Below are 20,936 nucleotides of genomic sequence, written 5' to 3'. Positions count from 1 at the left end.
GACTCTTTCCCTTCATATCTTGCCACATCGTTGATGTTTAATACTTTTCCACACATAGTATTCCAAATCCTCAATTCTGCAAGTGAAGATGCATAGCTGGTGAGCATTTGTAGGTCTGATATAAGACTAAAATTAAGTCCCAATACTATGTGCTGCCTTCATATCTGGTGAGACCAGGAAATATCATCTAGCCTCACTGCAAATTCCTTTTCCCTCTCTTGCTCCCACGGATAAGGTCCTCTAGTCAAACTATGGTCTTTATCAAGTGGACCGGGCATAGTTCCTACCTTACCCTAAGAAGAAGGTTCCTTTCCAAATTCAAAGAAGTTGGTCACATCCGGCACCTCCCCCTCCTGATGCTACAAAGCCTGCCTCTCACAATCCCTGTTGGCTCACTCTGTCCCTGAGTGCTTCCCTCATGTGGCCCTGTGTGGTGTGCAGTGTCCCCCTTTCCTGGATTGTGAGTGAGCCTAATGTGACTAATCAACTGCTGTCCACCTCATCCACCCAGTGCCAGGTGTCATGTGTTTGGCCATCCCAGAGCTTGGGGCTGAGAATCACTCTCTCATCAACAGGGAGAACAGGAGGTGATTAAAACAGTGGGTTATCAATGTACAGCTAATATTTAAAATTGTAAATAAGAAGGCATTCCCATTATATATAGAATTTTTTAAAAACAATTGTTTTGAGAACTTAGAATAAATCCATGCCTGGTCATCTTCGTAGACTGACTGGCTTTGGTACTGTCAACTAAAGAGCCCTGAGTAGCTCTCTACCAACCGGAAGAATGTTAATGACTGAGGTGATTTAAAACACATATTTTGGAGTCAGACTGAATGGGATTGAAATCTCAGTTCTCACTTAGTTGGTCTATGGACTTAGACACATTATCTAAACTCTCACTATTACTTTTACCAACTGAACAATGGGAAATATAACAGCCATATCACAGTTATTATGAAGAATAAACAATGCAAAGTAAAGCATCTAGCAAGTAATATAGCACATGATAAAGTCTCAATAAATGTTAGTTGGCTGCTGTTTGTATTTTTAAATTGAAAAAAATACCACGAGTTTTTTGTAGAAAACTAAATAACTGTGTAAAAAATAACAATGACCCCATCATTTGTTTTAAACCAACATGTGAATTAATTTATCCAAGCCTGCCCTTATAGTTGGGACACCTAATAAACATGATTTGTTTTCAATTTTCATATATAAAAACACTGTCCACCTGGAGATATAGATGATCTAGATAGATGATAGATAGATAGATAGATAGATAGATAGATAGATAGATAGATAGATAGATAGATAGATAGATATTGTGATATGTATTCTGAGAAGACTAAGTTGTTCCAGATGGGACCTTGATAAACACTTGTTGTTGGAGGTGTTTGAGGATAATGATCTATTTGGAATTTTTAGAGCAAAGAGCCTCGAAGAGGAGGTTATTAGTTCATTGTGTGAAAGACAGCAGAGATGTCAGAAAGAGGATGGAAAAATGTTCTCAGGTGCTAGTACCAATAAGATCTTCAGAAGTCATGTTAATAAGGAATGGTGGTGGAGGAATAAAACTAATTGGAGAGAAATGCAGCTTAGGCTACCTCTCAAGAAATTTCTAGAATTGGAGTATAGGCTCCAGAAGCAGAGAACTGTGAAGGTCAAAAGGGACAGGCAAGACAGGAGCAGATATATTCATGGTGAATACTTTAGAATAGAAGTCACTTGGCTACTTGAGCATGTCAGAGTTGAGAAGACTTCAGAACAGTAAGACTTTAAATACAAGGCTGAGAAAGAATATGAAAAGCACATGAAAAGTAACCAAAGTAAGGAAACAAGTTTTCTTTTTTACCACGAATCACCATTTGATGAAAATGAACACAACTTTTTTAAAGAAAGATCAGTATTATCACTTTCAAGAGAGATAGAAGGGAATGCCGGCCCAGCTCCGTGCTCCTAGTGCCAAAGGCTGCCAGTTTGATTCCCACATGGGCCAGTGGGCTCTCAACCACAAGGTTGCCAGTTCAATTCCTTGACTCCTGCAAGGGATGGTGGGCTACGCCCCCTACAACTAACAATGGCAACTGGATCTGGAGCTGAGCTGCGCCCTCCACAACTAAGATTGAAAGGACAACAACTTGACTTTGAAAAATCCTGGAACTACACTTCCCCAATAAACTCCTGTTTTCCTTCCACAATAAAATCTTTAAGAGAGAGAGAGAGAGAGAGAGAGAGAGAGAGGAGAGAGAGAGAGAGAGAGAGAGAGAGAGAGAGAGAGAGAGAGAGAGATAGAAGGGAAATTACATGAGGGAATACTATTAACTAGAACTATTATGGAACTATTATGATTTAATGAAAAAGAAGTAATGGAATTATTTCCAATGTCCAAACATCCATTCTACCTGACAGAGCTTAGAATTGCTCATCTCAACGTTCTCTTCTCTACATAATTACAGGACACCTGGACTGGTCATACTGCTCTCCATTAAATGGTTAAGGATATTATTAGATAAATAGAACTGAAGTTAAGATGGTTATGAGAGATTTCTATCTGTCTCTAATACACAAGAACCAAGTGGAAATTCCATTCAAATCACAAAGACACCTGTGGGGTAATCCAAACTCTGTGCTTCTGAACTATTGATACTCTTGGTTCTGTTGGATCTTAAAAGCCCTCTAGGCAAAGACAGGGCTATTTCACTGTAGAACCCACTTACCAGTTGTGCTTTCTATAACATATTGAAAATAAGACAATCAATTGTAACATTTTCTTAGGTTACTGGTATACTAATTGTAATAAATGTTAGAGTTTTGCAATTCCTTCTGCTTCATTATCAGCCTTTAGGTATTTATTTGTGTTTTTTAAATTATGACACTCATAAAAAGAAATTATTTCTCATAACAGGTGGAAATAAATGTAAAGAAGTGAAAAGAGTAGTTTTGTAATGTTTTTCTAAAAATTCCTTTTATAGAGATTAATTCATTCCAGTTTTTATCCTGTTATTAAGTACATACCTTGTTATTATATATCATAAAACAGAACCCAAACACATTATAAATTTTAAGAGTTTTGAAATCCCAACAGACTTCAAGATCTGGTACATTAAATACAATTTGATCGTTGAGTAGACTATTTCTTGAAAATTGAATGTTGTGAATTTAAAAACATGTCATGAGGCTTTCAACTCAAGACCTTAGAATGATGTATCTTGTTAATAATTCACAAAATGATGACTTTAGGGAATTGATTTATCATTTAGAACACAAAATGCAACCTGGACAATAAGCTGGCTATGACTTTCTTAATCTGAAAAGTGTTATGTTTTAATGCACATTATATTCTTCCTCATCTTCTTTATCATCTCAAAGTTGCAGAGGAGCTAAAAAGTCATCCAGGTGATCATTTCTTCACTCAACAGACATCTGTCAAACACCTACTGAGTACCAGGCACTGGGATAGGCATTACTGATACTCCTCTAAACCATTTACTTAGGACAATTCAGTGCAATGGGGAGCCCAGGAGAAGGAGTGGTTAACTCTATGTAGAAGAGCCTAGGAAGACTGCACAGAGGAGATAGCTTTTACATTGGGTGGAGGAAAAATCCTCCAATCGACAAACAAGGGAAAAGGCACTAATTGCAAGCAGAGAAATCAACATGTGTAATGCTAGGAAGTTTGAAGGGCCAAACATTTCAGAGGGAATGGAGCACATGGTGCTTGTGAGGGAGAGGGAGGTGGGAGCACTGAAAAAGAATGTGCTGGATAGATTGCAAATGATATGCAACAGGTTTCTACCAAATTTTAAGCAAGGATGTGACAAGATTAGATTTGTGTTTTGGGGGAGATAATATTTGAAGGAAGTTAAAGTACAGATTAATATAGTAGCAAGTAGAAATAGTAAGGCAAAGAGGTCTATTGCAGCATTCTAGATAAAATAAAGTATTGCTGAACTAAGGCACTGGAAGCAGGATGCAGAAAAGAAAATGCACTTGATAGTTTCAGGAGGTAGAATTATAGATCTTAGTGAGCCATTGGATGTGGGGCTGACTCAGGGATGGTAGTTTTGCAAGCTGTGAAAATATAAATGCTGTTAACTACATAGATACTACCAGAAGAACAGATTAGAGGAAAGCCAAATCTGGCAGCGTGGGGAGAGTTTTATTGGACTTGTTGAGATTCAGGTGCTAAGCTGAGTTTCAGATGATAAAACTTATGTCCAGTGTATATGTGCAATGAAGGTAAGGACCCAGAAATAGAGAGGAATTATGGATGTAGAATTAGGAGTCAATGGCGTGTACATACCAGTCAAAGATGATATAGTGAATGAGGTCACCCATAAGGAATATATCACGCTTGAAGAAGGTAGGGCCAAGGATGAAACTTCAGTTAATTCCAAAATCTAGGCAATCTGGTTTACAGTCATGAATTAGACTGTTGGAACAAATTAAATTGCAGTGATCCAAATCATTGTTCAGTCAATCACTTATATTTGATGTTATTATTCATAAAATTGATATCACTGATACTTGTGATATATGATCTTAATAGGTTCTTTAAAGATAACCTTATTATCTCCTTTTTATAACAACCATATTCTTGATGTATGTGCAAATTATTTGTTAATGGCAGAAACAGTGAAGTCTATCAAAATGGACATAGACATATAGATATTTAGATGTAGATATATAGAGAGTTAACTCAGATCACAGGTATATATGTAGATACACCTATAATTAAATGTTTGTATCCATCAAGAGTTGTCTCTTCTTAGGACATACTTTCTACCTTTCACTTCTTGTGTTTTTAATGCAAAGAGAATTTGGTTAGCCCTAGCAGGTAACTTCCAGTTCATATTTGCCTCAATATTTCTAGCTTTGTTTATCCAGTAAGAGTGACTCATTCTATTGATAGGATCTTTTAATTGCAAATGTGTGTAGACACTTCAGCGATGTCATTCTGACATGGTGTGCTGAAAATGGCCTGTAGCAGAGTTCCCAAATGTATCTGAGAGTGAAACGTGGAAAACCTTTTCAGCACCATTCTTTGGTTAAAACTTACCCCAGATTAACTCAGGTTTGCACAGTCAGTTGTCCTGCAATATCCAGTAACTGTCCCATCTTATATGCTTTTATTGCTATGACCCTGAACTGAGAATGAAACAGAATTTACTTTACTCGTCTTCTCTCTTTGCCCTCCAGTGTCATACAGATTCATGCAATTACATTCCCACGCAGAAGGCCTAGGCAGATATATATATGAACCGCCACATAAAAGCCCTGCACATTTACACAGTGTATTTGGATAACATACACACATAATAAAGCTTTCCATAGATACTTTTTCATTCTATCTTCTCACTTCTAAGTGAAATGAAAATCAATGTGAGAGATCACTAGAATGTTTCACCCAGATGACATTATTGTCATATGTGCCATACCATAATTCATACATTAATATGTAAAAATGACATTTTTTAATAAAATGTGTCACTTTAATTTAGAGCTGAAGGAGAAGACATAGGAAAATATTTTCCAATTCATTAGGCCACAGGCCCAAAGAAATAAATCCTTCTGATGAATACTGTCATCACATTGTAATTCCAACACTTCAATATTCTGAAATTAACCAGACCCATGCCACCCTCTACTTCACTATTTCAGCCTAAAATGCTTCCAGAAAGTTCCCCAAGCGCTAGCTGTGAAATTACATTCTGAACTAATGGGAGTCACTAGGCAGGGGGTGAAAGAGGGTGTTTTGCAGCGTGTAACTGATTTTAGATAAGCAGTGAGCTCATGTATCAGGAAAATGACTTGTTTCCTTTTCACATTTTACATAGTGAAGCAGCCAAAGTAATTTTATAAGCAAGGATTTTGCTGTAGCTGTTGCAATGTGATTGTGCATAAGCAAAAGTCTGCTGCTGCAGCGCTGAAATCTTTTCTTGTGGCACTTATTTATTGTCTTTGGAGGGGTTTCCCTCTATCATGCCATCTGGCAGAGGTTTGTGGGGAAGCTGTCAGTCCAGTATCCATCACAAGAAAAAAAATGAATTGGTCAGTTGCTGCTATTGTTCTGTTTAGATTCCTCAACACTTCAGATTACACCGTTTCTTGCCAGCAAAAGGCTGGAGAAGATTTTTGGAATTTTTCTTATGGGCATTGGTCTTTCAGAACTTGCCTGCTAACTATCTTCAAAAGACAATCAGCTCCTTCGAATCAAAGGGCCCCCATTCCTGCATGCCAGGGAACGTTCACTATTGATTTTGAATATGTTCTTCCAAACATCTTACTATTAGGTTTGTGCAAACGTAATTGGAGTTTTCGCAATTACTTTTAACCTTTTAAACCGCAATCACTTTTGCACCAAACTAATAATGTGGGGCTTGGTGAGAAATTTAATTCATTTTTAAAGCTTTGGTTTCTAGAGAAAAATCAAAGTCAGCACAAACATACTTCCATTTCCTAAGCACTCTCCTACCATATTCCTCCTGAAGACATTCAACAATATTTATGGAGCACCCACTTTGTTGTGGATGAAAAAGGGGTTCCCCAGAAAGGAAGGTAACCTCACAGGGTGATCTGGTCATGAATTCCTAACTGGGCAGGTCATGGTGGGTAGTCACGTCCCAGACATATAACTTCTTTAGTAAAATGTTGTTTTTTTGCTTTAAGGGAGCCCTGTCCATCGTATGCATCTAGGTTAACACACCATTGAAATAAGTGTCACCACCCTCAAGAGAGCACATAATCTTGTTAACTCTCCAGTAATCTAACGCCCGCCTTGCTTTCGCCCACTTTCATGTAGTCTTCTTAACATTCCCTCTTTAATTTCAAATGCATAAAAGAAAAGTGAAAAACTGTCATCCTCTGGATCATTTGAGATCTTGTTTCCTGACAATCATCATCAGTTTAGCTCAATAAACTCCTATAAACATTCTCAGTTTGGACGTTTTTCTCCTTGACAATGAGCTTGTGATTCAGATATATCTAAGCGCAAACAAATACCCTTGTCCTCAGATTCCATGAAGAAATAATTTGAGAAACTCTTTGTTAAAACACCTAGAAATATTTCTCCCCTGTAAAGACTTATCAGAGCTGTTGATATGCTAATGAGTACTGTGTATATATGAGAGGAAGAAAAATCTGTAGCTTTTCCCACATTTATTTTATCAGGGGCCGTTTGTTTGTTTCTTTGTTTGTTTAACAGAGAGCACAAATCAGGATTGGTTTTTGGAACATATTACTCCATGTTGATAATGCTCTATATTCCTGTCTTTAATACGTTCATTTATAGATTATTGTACGTATAAGTCAATCAACCCAGAACCTAGGATGTTGTCTAACACTGTGTTATTTAAGAGGCCTGATTTGCTATGGTTTCTCTGAATTTTAAACAGCATAATATTGACTAAAGTGGTCATTTATATTGTCAATGCTTCAATAATATAAAGATAAGATGACACTGAGGACCCTCTCAATACACGTGTTTGATACTATGCTCATTATTTTTTGTGAATGGCCAGATTCAAACCTTAAAACAACCATATAAGGCAGAAATTATTATTGTCTTCATTTTTTAGGTAAGGAGAGTATGACACAGATAAGTAACATGCCCAAGGCCACATGGTTATGGTAAAGTGTTGCTGAAATTCTCCCACAGCTAGGCTGCCTCCAAACTCAAGGCTCAGGCTCTGCCCTGGATGGAAAAGTTCACCTCTCAGGTCATTGTATTTGTTGTTTACTTGACAGGATTATAGGCTACTCCCCATCCTATCAGTCAATTAAATTGTTCTCATAATTATATAAAGGAAAGAGCAGAGGTAGTGGATAAAATTGTGTTTTTTGTTGTTGTTTTTTTAATTTTATTTTATTAAATTTATTGGGGTTGTTTTAAAAAAATTATATATATTGGTAAGAAGTACAATGGATGCTACACTTAATGAAGGGATTAAGAAATACAAATTGGCAGTTACAAAATAGTCACGAGGATGCAAAGGACAGCACAGGGAATAGAGTCAATAATGTTGTAATAATTAGGTATGGCATCGGAAGGGTACTAGACTATCAGGGGGATCACTGCATAAATTATATAAATGTCTGACCATTGTGCTGTACACAGGAAACTAATACAAAATAATATCGAATGTCAAGTGTAGCTGAAAAAATAAACAAATATTTTTTTTTAAACGAAATGGAATGGATAGATACATTAATGATGGGGACAAGGTTGGGGAAAGAGGATCCATGAGGGGACATGAAGGATAGAAACACCAATGCTCCCTTGATGTGTCCCAAAATTTACAAGGAAAAAAATGTGCTGTGGTATTTTATTTGGCATAGAGAAGGGAATTACCATATGAAATGTTAATCACAGTGTTATTAAATATTTAAAACATTAAATTTGGGTGATAGAATAGATGTATGTGTGCATATATTTGTCAGTAGCTTCACATAGATTGATAAATATATCAGGACAATTAAAAATTTACCATGAATAGTAACTACTTAAAAGTATTAAATGAAATAATGTTTCAGCAGGTGTTTCTTTATCATACTGATTTTCAGTCAGCATCATTCAAATATAAAAGGATATTGGAATATTCCATATCTCAGGATATCAATCCCATCAGCATTTTATCCCCACCCCTTCCTTCCTAAATCCAATATTTATTTATTGAACATCTACTCTTTGTTGACTAGCAAAATATTTGTTAAGGCCTTACTATATACCAAACACATTTCTAATTGCTGTGAGATATCCAAAGATGAATACATTAAGAAAGCAATGTAAGAGGTATGCGTAGTACCAGTTAGGAAAGTAGGTTCACTAGGCAGTGTTCAGCAAAATAATCACAGAGTTTGAATGTAGATTTAATGTGGGGGAAAAAAACAGGGAGCATTGAAGGGTTTTGAAAATGAGTGCAGAATAGAATGAAGGTTAATCTGACAATGGTGTGTAAGACAGACTGGAACTGAACTCTGCAAGGTTTCTGGAATGACCTATAACTAATATGATGAGGCCCAGGTCTAAGATGATGAGAGTAAAGGGACAAATTCAGGACATGTTGCATATTTTAAAACACAACAACCAAATGAACCAAGAACAGAAAAGGACATGGAGAATAACTCACTGACAGGGAAAATGAGGGGAATTAGTCAAACAGCTGTCTAAGTTTTAAGCCTAAATGAGTAGGACATGGTGTCCCCAGCAAATAAGACAGTTGGAAAAGGATCACTGTGAGGGAATATAGTCAATTATATTGTAATAGCTGTGTACAGTGTCAGATTTATCGGGGTTATCAATTTGTGAGGTATATAACTATCTAATCATTATGTTGTTTTATATACCTGAAACTAATAAAAATAAAATAAAGTAAAATGAAAAAAAAAGAGTCACTGTGAAGAGTGAGAGACTAAATTCAGTTTTAAGCATGTTAGTTTAAGGTAACATTATGACATTAAAGCAAACAAGCCCATCAGGCAATTGTAGACACAGGTACATAGCCCAGATGGGGGAACATTGATGAAAAATTTTAAACTTTACACCATCAGACAGAAAATGTGGTCTGTGAAAGAGGTAAAACAGAACTGAAGTCGTTTTTACCTTAATCTGAAAATTGTCTCTATGTCCAAGCTCCCATACTTCTGGTCCCCCTTGCTTTGGGTACATGAATGGATGCTTCTGTTTATTTGCTTTAAATGTCTGCTCTCTAATCTCCTATCCACCTTATTATTCCTTCAGCTGCCGCCCTAGCTGACCTTAGCCAGCCACTGGGTCCTCGAGACTTCTTGCTCAGGCACTTCTGCAATGCCAGCAAATTAAACCATAGACATAGTATTTAAGTTAGGGCCATGTGACCAGTTCTGGCCAGTGGACTGTGAGAAGCAAGAAACATCCCTTTCAACCCAAGCTTATGTCTCCTCCAAGCTTCTGTTTCCCTCTTGTGACAACCTCAGGGGCCATGTGCTCCAGAGAGTGTCATTACAAAATGGAGGCAAGGCCACATGGCCCATTTGGGACTTTGTGTAGGCAAAGAGTAAGCCTTGGTTGGGCTAAGCCACTGAAATTTAGGAAGTGAGCTGTTGTGGCCACTAGTATTATTTATGGCAAGTCACATAGCAATCTAGAGGATCCTAACTTTGGAGAATGAATAAGCTGTTTCTGAGAGAGAAGTTAGAGGAGAGTTGAAAACCAGGGCGAAGTCTTCATTATGGAGGACACCTGTACTGCCTATATCCCAAATTTGCCATCCCCCCCCCCCCCGCCAAAGTCGCAAAGACTTGAAATACTTTATTAATAAGATGTTTTCTTAAGTAATGTAATCTTTGGAACACAATGTGGGATAATCTACACAGGAAGCACAGACCACCCCTGGATCCTGCAGTTATTCCTCGATTTGCAGTAAGAATCCACCAGGTTTTTGTTATTGCATATTCTGCTGTGCTTAAATGCTTTGCAAACAACATGTAACAACATGGAAGAAATTTTACCTGTGAACTTTGTTTTGAGGATCTCGTGTTGAACAGAAATGTATGCACACATTAAATGATTTAACAATTGTATTTCTCCACTCTATTATGGACACTGAATACTTCTCAGATAAAATTTTATACTGTATGTAGTGTACTCCTTTTGTTTAAACACTGCTTTTATTTTTTAGTGGGGAATTATAGAGGAAGACTTTTCTGTGTGTACATGTCTTCTCCACAGAAACAGTTCTTTTTAATGGGATTATTGAGGATAGAGGAATCATTTCAAGGTTTGAAGCCAGAAATGTCTGCTCAGAGTTAATCATATTTTCCTTTCCAACCCCCATAAATAGCTGAAATTGCATAAGTGATGTGCAGTGTGATTAGGGTTTACTGAGCACAAGGCATAAGATATTTACAAAGTTTTGGCATGAAACACTCTATGCTAACACTCTCTACTTTTTCCCACACAAATCTGGGGAAAAGGGCATCTGGTTCCTTGTTTTGTTTGTGGATGGGCTCTTTACTAGTCTGTGAAATTCCTACTCTGTTACATGCCAATGTCTGAAGATACAACATGCAAAAGCTCAATTGTTTCCCTATTTAAGAAAAATCATAGTACCATGTCTATGCAATCATACTGCTAGAGTAGGAGAGTTGGTTTTCAAGTCTCAGAATAATCTAATAAAATCATCCTTGCAGTTTTTCGAACCATCCTTTGAGAAGACATCTGAAAAAAAAAAGGTCACTCAAGAGATAATTGGTTACTTTCCAAAGATAAATATTCAAAAAGCTGATGATTTCAGAAATTGGTGAGTTTAGCAAGCTGTAATAGTTGGATAGAGGACTGGAGCAGGCTACCAGAACTACCATAGTCTTCTAGCAGCAAGTAAATGTTCTAACACATGAATTCTATTTTAAAGTGAAATATTTTGTTGTAAAAAATGTCAAGAATTATCAAAGTATGCAAGGTTCAAATCTAACACAGTGATAACATAGTTTTTATTTAGAGGAAAAAAAGAATGAGCTTCTCTAAAAAACTTACACAAGGAAGAGTAAAAGGGGTTTTACTTCCTAGTTTCCAGTATAAAAATACTAATCTCAAAAACATATATCTATTTGCCCTCTAGAGGTTTACTCTTCTGTAGAGCAGCAATCTGGCCCTCTTTGTTTCACGATCTTTTTAGCTGTCTTACATAGCTCTCTGAAACCATATGTCTGCTAATGGCCCCCCTTAGTTCCTAAGCTAATGTTCATGAGGACGAAAAGTATTTGGCTCAGGAAAAGTCTCACAGATAATGGTGGGTTGGTGGGGGAAAGGGTGAAAAGAGAGAAGTTAATGTGGTTGAGACTCAGTATGTGCCAAGCAAAATATTAAGTACTATATCAATCTTAGCTCCTTATGCCTCAAAAAGGTCTCTTAAGCTACTATTATAGTTTTTCCCCCTTTATTGGTGATGATCTGAGACTTTTGGGGTTAACTTCCTCATTAAGTAGAGGTGATCAAACCCAGCAGTTTCCAGACTTGTTCTCTTCCCATCACCTTGCTTCCCTGGGCGCACATACCTAACTACAGCTTCTGCACACTAGCATGCTAGTTCCCCACACCTTCCATCCCTCCAAACACACACACACACACACACACACACACACACGGTTTCTGAAAGACTTGGACACCCAACCCAGGGAAAGGTAAATCTCCGATTCCCAGGTTCCATCTATAAAACCACATATTTCCATGATTTCTTGCTTAATTTCCATAGACTTCAAGTCTTGGACCCTGCCAGAAACCTAAGCAGGAACTGGGGCCCTGCTTCCCAGCTGCGGCTCCTCTCACAACTCCTTCACCTGCAATCTATCCTTACACCTCAACCACTAGCAAAAGCCATGCCCAATGAAAAGACTTTCCAACAATGTCTACTAGTTTCACTTTCCCTTATTGTTGTATCCTGGCATGAGATCCCTCTTCCCATGTCCTATCTGTCACATCAGTTTCCCAGGTATTAATACTGACTAGAATCTTTCATGAGCTTAAAGGTGACCCCACAAAGATCACAAGGTCGACCTCACCACCAATCACCTCTGTAGGTAGGATAATTCTCCTCATGCATATCCCCACTTAGGCCTGGTTCCCTTCCACTTATCATTTTCTAAGCATACCTCACTATTGAGCTCATAACCATGTCTCATCAACATAAGTGCACTAACGAGTTACTACCCAGGAGCAAGCATGGATGTGTTCATGTGTTTTTCATCACAAAAACTGTATAAGGGCATGGTTTGTATCCTGGGAAAATCTAGCATTTCCTTCATTTAGGCGATTGGAAATTATGTGGAAAAAAGATGACTTTCATTTATTTAAACATCATGTAGTGCCTTGTAGATTATTTCCAAAGATGCCCACCAATAATTCCTCCCATGTCTGTCCTCCCTTTCCTTCCAGTGAAAGGGAGGATCTACTTTCCCTCCCTTTGAATTTGGACTGGCCATTTGATCAGTTCAGACCAACAGACACTATGGCAGCTTGAGGACTAGTCTTTAAGCAAACTGGAAGTTTCCTCCTTGCTCTCTCTTAGCCCCAAGCTATAGTGTAAGAGGGGCAACTACCTAAAATCAAGAGAGAAATGGAGACAGAGAGAGAGAGAGACCAAGACAACTCCCAGCAGTTTCAGTCACTCCAGATGAGGTGCCAGACATAGGAATGAGGCCATTTTTTGGATCTTCTGACCTCAGCTGAGCATCTAACTGAATTCAACATGACCTCCAACTGAAACCACGTGGAGCAAAAGGACTAGCCAGCTAAGCCCTTTCAACCCAGGGAATGATGATAAGTGCTAAAGCATTGTTGTTTAAGCTAAGTGTTGGGGTGGTTTGTAATCAGAACTATGCCTCCTTTTACTGCAACAAATGCATACCATGTAACTTGCATCCTGCTAGCATTCAATATATATTTTTTTCAGTAAATACTGACAAAGACATTGACTCCCATTGCTGATTTTAAGGATTCAAGAGTAAATAAGGCTGGGAAAAGATCTCCTGAATTCTCTAATTAACACTCCTCACCCCGATCCTTGGAGCAGTTTCAGGGTGTAGCTGAGACAGAGTACACAGGGTCAGGGCCAGCCATGTGCTTCTTTTTGTGAAGTGTCTTCTGGGAATGGGGAGAGGTGACTTTGAATCCAGCTCCTGACAGAATACTGCCTTCTTAAGAGTGAGTTCAAGAGTAAAGCTGCCCTTTGGTTTATCTAATGACCTAACACCATGTTCTGTCTAAAGTGTCATCATAAGGAAAAAAAAAAGCTGTTGGTTGCTAGATGGATAAGGGAAGGGATAAGGGAGGAATTGAAGGGATTAGAAAGAGCTAATAAGTAGACAAAATATAGTCATGGGGATATGAAATACAGTGTGGGGAATATAATCAACAATGTTGTAAAGATTATGTAAGGTGCCAGATGGATACTAGACTTATCAAGGAGATCACTACATAGACTGTGTAGATGACTGACCAATGAGCTGCACACCTGAAACTGAAGTAGAATAATATTGTGTGTCAACTATAATTAATAGATATAGAGGTACTCACGGGAGAGGACGTATAGCATAAGGAAGATACAAAGTCAAGAGTATTGTAACAAAGTCAAGGGTATTGTATAAGATGTCAGAGGGGTAGTAGCTTGGGGCGGGGGGAGTCATCACTTTGTAAGAGGTGTAAATGTCTAACAATTATGTTGCTTTGTACACCTCAAATTAATTAAACAATATAAATAAATAAATAAATAAATAAATAAATAAATAAATAAAGTGACATCATGTGCAAGCCAAGTACTTTCCATAACCATTGTTTACCTTCAACTGTTCATAAAACCTCCACAATAGCCTGGCAGAATTTGAGCTTAACAGTGACTCTAGCTGGTGGTTAATATTTCTTATTCTAAACCCCATGGAATAGGCTATATATTTTAACAGAAAGGACAAATATTTCCCTGGGAGGTTGTTGAAAAACAAACAAATGTGATGACTGCATTTCTTTTCAGAGAGAACAACTAAACAGTCATATTTGATAGTGTCTCTTTGTTCGTGACAGGTCTTCATTATGGGCGTATTTACCTTGTTTTCTTCTGAACCACCCAAAGCCCTCTGGGGGGACCAGCCAGAAGGTCTTGGACTAGCTCTCTCAGGTCCTGAGGAAGCATGGGGATCAATTGCTGTGTCACTATTCAGTATACGATGGTTGGATGGTCAAGGGATCATTTGAGTCCCTACAGGTAAACAGCTGTTAACTGTCCCTGAGCTCCTCTGGCTCCTGGAAATAAACTGAAGATGAAGCTGTTTGCAGCTGCAGTTGACAGAGCTGCCATCTGCCCAGCTCCCTGGAAGCTCTGAGCCAAGGACATTGTTTCCAACTGTTTCAGAGCAGAGCGGGTAGTTTTCTGTGGGGAGCTGGCTTCAAGGTCACTTCTTCTCATCTCCAGAAGACATTTCTAGAAAGAATTACATGGTGGCCCTGACCCTTTGTCATCTCTCAGCCTTTGTTCTGAAACTGCTCCAGGGATGGGGGAGTTAGAGAACTCAAGAGACCTTATCTGGCACTTGGGCAGTGTGACCCTTTACCCCTACATGAAACTCTCTTTCCCTCGAAGTCTACATTGTGTGCCTTTCTCTTGGGCCTCTCCCCTTGGTAAAGGGGACCTCCAGCCCATGTCTCATACTTTTATAGATACTGTACTGAGCCATTGTGGTGAGTAATCCTGGAGGGCCCTATTGACATGAACCCTCCTGGTCGGAGTGCTATGTACAAGTCTACCTCCAGGCCTTTGCCTACTCTGTGCTTCCCCTTCATTGCACTTCTTCCTCAGATTCATTTTCCCTTTATCTTGTCAAACCCAAGTCCAGTATTCTTTCCTCTGGAAAGGCTTCTCCCATCTGCCCCCATTTTTAACCTGGAGCAATATATTGCTTAAATCATTCTTTGGTGCTTACCCTCCACCAGGAACTTGTTTCAATTTAGTTTTTCTCCGTGTGTGATCTATTTTGGGGACTAGAATAAGTTTCTAGATAGCAGGAACTATTCTGAAATTATGTGTGGCTTCATTGTTCATTGATAATAATGCTTATGAAGAGAGTTTCTAACGTTTCTTTCACATCTAGACCATAGCTCTAAGAAATCATTTTTTTGTAATATCTAGGAGGAAAGATTTGAAGAAAGAGAATAGATAACTGTATTGTCCATAACGATATACCTCTTTTTCCTTTACTTTTAATATTTAATTTTATATGTCAATCAATTAATTCACATCAATCATGCTGCACATGCTAATATCAGCCAGCAAGTTTAGGGCTCTGAAAAAATATCACTTATGGCATATGGTATTGCTGTCTAGCTCTATGTTGACATTCTCTCCTCCCTTGGTATTGCCTTTACAGTCTCCTGATTCTCTTTCCATCTCTTCATCTCCTTGTTTGGGTAATTTTCCTTGTCATGCATCTTATTCAGACATTTCCTGTGGCCCTCTTTTTTCCTCACTCCACTTGTTCAAGGAGGATGGTTCCCAAGCCTGTCTCCAACAGTGACTTTTTCCTAAGCGCCAGACACACATCCTCTACTGCCGGTTGGAAACATCTTCTTGGATGTTCTTCAGAGACTTCAAACTCAACACCCATTTTTCTCCCCTTCCTATGCATCTGTCTTGGTGAATGGCACTGCCATCCTCTCAAGCTAAAAGCTCAGGGTCATCATTCTCTTCTCCCGATTTCTCACTCCCAACAGAAGTCTTGGTCTCCTATAGTTTTTATCTCTTACTTATTTTTTTCTCCTTTCAAATCCTGCTGTTATGTCCTGATTTGGGTCCTTTGTATTCATCAGGATAATTAACCCTAACTGCTATAACTGTAAAACTTAGATATCCTAATGGTTCAAAATAACAAAGGCTTGTTGTTATGGACTCATTCACATCTGATACAGGTTGAATCATCTCTGGAATGGCTCTCCATGTGGTGTGGCTCAGGATCCATTCCGCTTTCATCTTGTGACTGTGCCATCTCAACACATGGCTCTGTGATCTCTGATGAGAGAGAATAGAGGGAAAGACCAGCTCTTTACTGCCTTACACAGGAAGTGACACATTAGAAGTAGAGGGGGCAGACCATTGGCCAGAACTGGTCACATAATCTAATGGAACTGCAAGAAAGGCTGGAAAACATGAAGACACATGGAATCATGGTGAGCACTAAATATCTACTACAACTCTTCTCTCTCACCTATGCTACTGCTCCTTCTCCTTACTAGTTCCTCTACTTTCAGTTTTCTCTTCTACCCTACCTATATACTTTCACTAAGGAGATTTTATTTATTATATATTTGTTTGCAAAATACAAAAATTATCATGTCACTTACCATTCATAATCCATCAATAGTTATTCACTATTTATGGAATAAAATTTGTAGATTTAAACATTTTAAACCTGGCTTCAATCTACTTTTCCAACTATACCTCCACATCTACAAAACCTTAGCTAGAACCACATCAGACAAAATACCCCTTCAACATTCTGTTACTTTCTTGCTATAGTACATATTGCACCCTCTTTCTGGAATATGTGGAAAATGTAATTTAAATGCATTTTGATTTGGTCTGAATTGTTATATTAATGTAAACATTGAATGTGGATCCATACAGAAAACAATATATGAGCAAACAAACCCAATTCTTACAGTTCCCCTTCCCTTAGGAAAACAGAACTGGGGCTCAGTTTGCTTCTTTTCTCTTTAAATTAAGAATGTAACCACACTTGGCGACCATTCCTACTCTGTGTAGGCTCTAATCCCTCAAAAAGCCAGCAGTGAGTGATGCTGCTCCTTTCCAGACAGGTTCCACATCCCTAATGAGACTATTACGGGGGGATTTGGACATACTCAGCAGCTGATGAATTTCGTATAAGAATTGGAGTATTCCCCTTCTGATCCAATTCATGACCACACCAGCCAGCTTTCTCTGCCAGGAATTACTCCTGGGACCAGGTTTCTATCTGGATGCAGAGGAAGATGAGATCTTTGCTGCTGACAGCCTGAGCTACTAGGAGCTATGATTATTCAAACACAGAATAAGGAAAATCCCCTTGGGAACTCAGGCGGCTTTAGCAACAGACCAAGGAATTAGCAAGAAGGCAGTATAGCCTAGTAGGAGCAGTCAGCTGTCTGAAGGTAGGCAAATCCAAGGTCAAGTCTATTAAGAAGTCCTGTGACCTTCAGAGATTACTTAACCCCTCCAAACCGCAGGTTCATCTGCCTCTCTTTCAGGAATGGGGTGGTGATTATATAAAACAAATGTGTGACAGATTAACTTTTGAGCTGTTAATTTGTATTTTCTGTCTGCATCTTCTCTCTCACACACATACATGCACTCATGCACAATCCAATCTTTGGATTTCCTCAAGTCCAGGACTTTTCACTGCATGAAGGAGAACTTTTTGTCTCAGTGGAAACACTTCTGTCCTTTTTCATTTCTGAAATTCACAGAAGAGATATGACTACAGGAGAGGAGAGTGAGAGGACCACAGAAGGCAGAGAGAGCTGGAGGCTGAAAGATGTAGGTGAAATCATTGACTTTTGTGTGGCAGTGCCTTGAGTAAGACCTCAGAGGTGCCAGAAAGAAAGCAGGACAATAGACAGAAGGGCTCTCTGCCTATGCAAACATGTCTGGGCCCCAGATATACTGTCAAAAACCCAGAGCTACAGGAGCAGAGGCCTTAGCGGCAACGGGTGTAGCCTGAAGACAGGGCTGGAGGTGTCTTTTATTATACAGGATAATCATAGTAATGACTGAGAAGGAGTTTCCCTACCAAGCAGGTAGGATGTGGCTGGGAATCTAATTTCAATTGATTTAAAGAAGTCCTGAAATACAATGTTTCTTGTGTCCTTGTGTTTTAGATTATGAGGTTACGCACTACCTGTGAAGAGTTCCTCGTGCTGGTAAGCCTTCAGTAGACGTTCATCCCTCTCCTCGTTTGCATCACTTTTCTCTGGCTACTCAACATGATGGCAGGTGCTCAGGTGGGTCTGCCTGCACCACCATGTAAGCTTATGGTGTAAAATTCATTACACAAAACAATAGCCCAAAACTCTCAGAAAGATAAAAAATAAAAATACAAAGCCATTCTCAGGTTCAGTATTTCAGAGGACTTGGCATGCTCTTTGGAGAGGAGGACTTAAATCTCTATGTACTTACTTTGGCATTGTGCCCAAGGTTTGTCCTCAAGGCAGACCTTGTGAAGGCAAGCCTTGCAGGAGGTGAACAGAATGACCACCGGGTTGTGGGTACTTGTCCTGTCCCGTTTGTTCTATCAGAGGTCAGCAAACAACAGCACGTAGGCCAAATCCAGCCCAGTGACAAGCTTTATAACTAGTTTGCTTGAATGCAGCCCTGGTTATTGATGTGCACACTGCCTGTGCCGTGCCTTGCACTGCAGCTGCGTACTTGAATTAGGTGCAATAGAGACAGTGCAGCCCACAGGGCCAAAACCATTACCTGCCTGGCCCTTTACTGAAAAGTTTGCTGACTCCTGTTCTAGATTTTGAATGTGGTGGGATTGGTCATACAGACAGAGCAAGGGGGCTCGACAGCTCACCATTGGTGAAGTGGGACTGTTCCGGTGTGAAAGGATCCAGAAACATCTCTCTCCCTCTCCATTACACACGCATTTCGACTCTCTATCCTCCTAAACTCATTCCCATGGAATCATGGTTGTTTCTTTCTCAAGTCAACCACCACCATCTGTGCACACACCATGCGCCAGGTCCTAGTAAGTAGAGTGGATACTGAAGTAAATAAGTCTCAGACTGGCCCTGTGCACCAGAAGCTTATGATGAGTGTCAGGAGATAAACACCAAAGCTGTAATGACTTCTGTGACACTTCAGGGCACTGGACCATGTGACTACAAGGCCTTAGCCTGGAAAGTCTGCATTTATATGTGTCTAAATTCAGAATGGAGCGTAACGGAGTAGAAAGCTCCTCAACATGAGCTGACAATTCTCTTCTAATAGAGATGATGCCAAAAGAAGAAAATAGACTTCTTGTCTCTTTGTCTGGTATTCTCTGTCATATGTTTCCTGTTGTGACATAAATAAATGTAAAGAATTTCCAAGTTCCGTTCACACTGAAAGGGGGTAAAGAAGACTTTGGGAAGCACACATGTGGCCAAAAGGGCTTCCCCCAAGACAGGCCTGTCCAATACCTGTTATACCAGCACAATCATTTTTAATAGTGCCCCCTTTTACTCTTCAAAGAGTTCTGCCTTGAACATTAAATTGTGTGGTAACTTTACCTATAACCCAAACCCTCAGCCTAACCACCTATAAAATATTAGTAACATAGTTTTCTCCTTATCAGTTCAAAGTTTAATTTAGGTTATTCTACAGTACCCAAACCAAATTAAATACCTAGCAATTCTTTCTTCCCCAAAGAAAGCTGTACTCTGTTTGCTTCATTGATTGCATAGTTTGATTATCAAATAAGTCCAAAAATGCCTAGAATGATCTTGACATACAGTAGAGAACCGTTAAATCACTGCATATGAGAATGTTTATCATTTTATTTATTATTAAAGGTTATTACGATGACAATGGTTAGTAAAGTTACATAGGTTTCAAGTATACAATCTTGTAATACATCATCTATATATCACATTGTGTGCTTACCACCCAAAGTCAGTTCTCCTTCCATCACCATATATTTGATCCCGTTTACCCTTATTGTTTTTAACTGATAAAATGAAGACTTGAAAAATAGTCTTTACGTTAAGATCTGCAGTTAGCCAGTTGAAGAAAACTTCTTTGTAAAGCTATGTCTGACCTTCACTTCCCACCCCCAGCAACCTTGCTCATTAGTCTTTTAGGGCTTATCACATTGTACTGACTTACTTGATTTTTCTCTGTTTCCACTGGGGACCTTGAACTTCCAGGTGCTGTAAGAATCCCAGAATTTAGTACAGTGTTTTACTATTAGAAGGCTCATAGAATGTCTGCATAAAATATTTACTGCTGTTAACAAATTCCTAAGATATAGATAGCAACAATGTCTCAAACAATTCCAGAAAAAAAAGCCCCTATTACTGGTATTATGAGTATTGTTTTAACTTTTTTTTCTCTTTGGTGGTTATTGTTTGTCCATAAAATGTCCCCTTAGTGAAGTTCCTTTGTAGAGACTCACTACTTGAATGGAGCAGCTAAACTGGTCCTAATCAGCCAGGAGCCACTGACTTTACAAATTTCTCCTAAGAAGGGAAAATCAAACCAATCAACTTATGCCTGGTTATTAAGTAGACAGAATGGGGCAAAGAATGAAGTATGGAAAGTTGAATTGCAGCTACTTGGCTGGTTCCTGATACCTTCCACCCAAGCCCAGACTTATTAGTACACATTCCCAAATCAGAGCCATGTAGCCAACAGGTTCTTGTGGGGGCATCCACC

This window comes from Rhinolophus sinicus, linkage group LG09 (assembly GCF_036562045.2).
Source record: "Rhinolophus sinicus isolate RSC01 linkage group LG09, ASM3656204v1, whole genome shotgun sequence".
In the NCBI taxonomy this organism is placed as follows: Eukaryota; Metazoa; Chordata; class Mammalia; order Chiroptera; family Rhinolophidae; genus Rhinolophus; species Rhinolophus sinicus.
The sequence above is the reverse complement of the archived record's forward strand: the minus strand, read 5'-3'. Positions refer to the sequence as shown.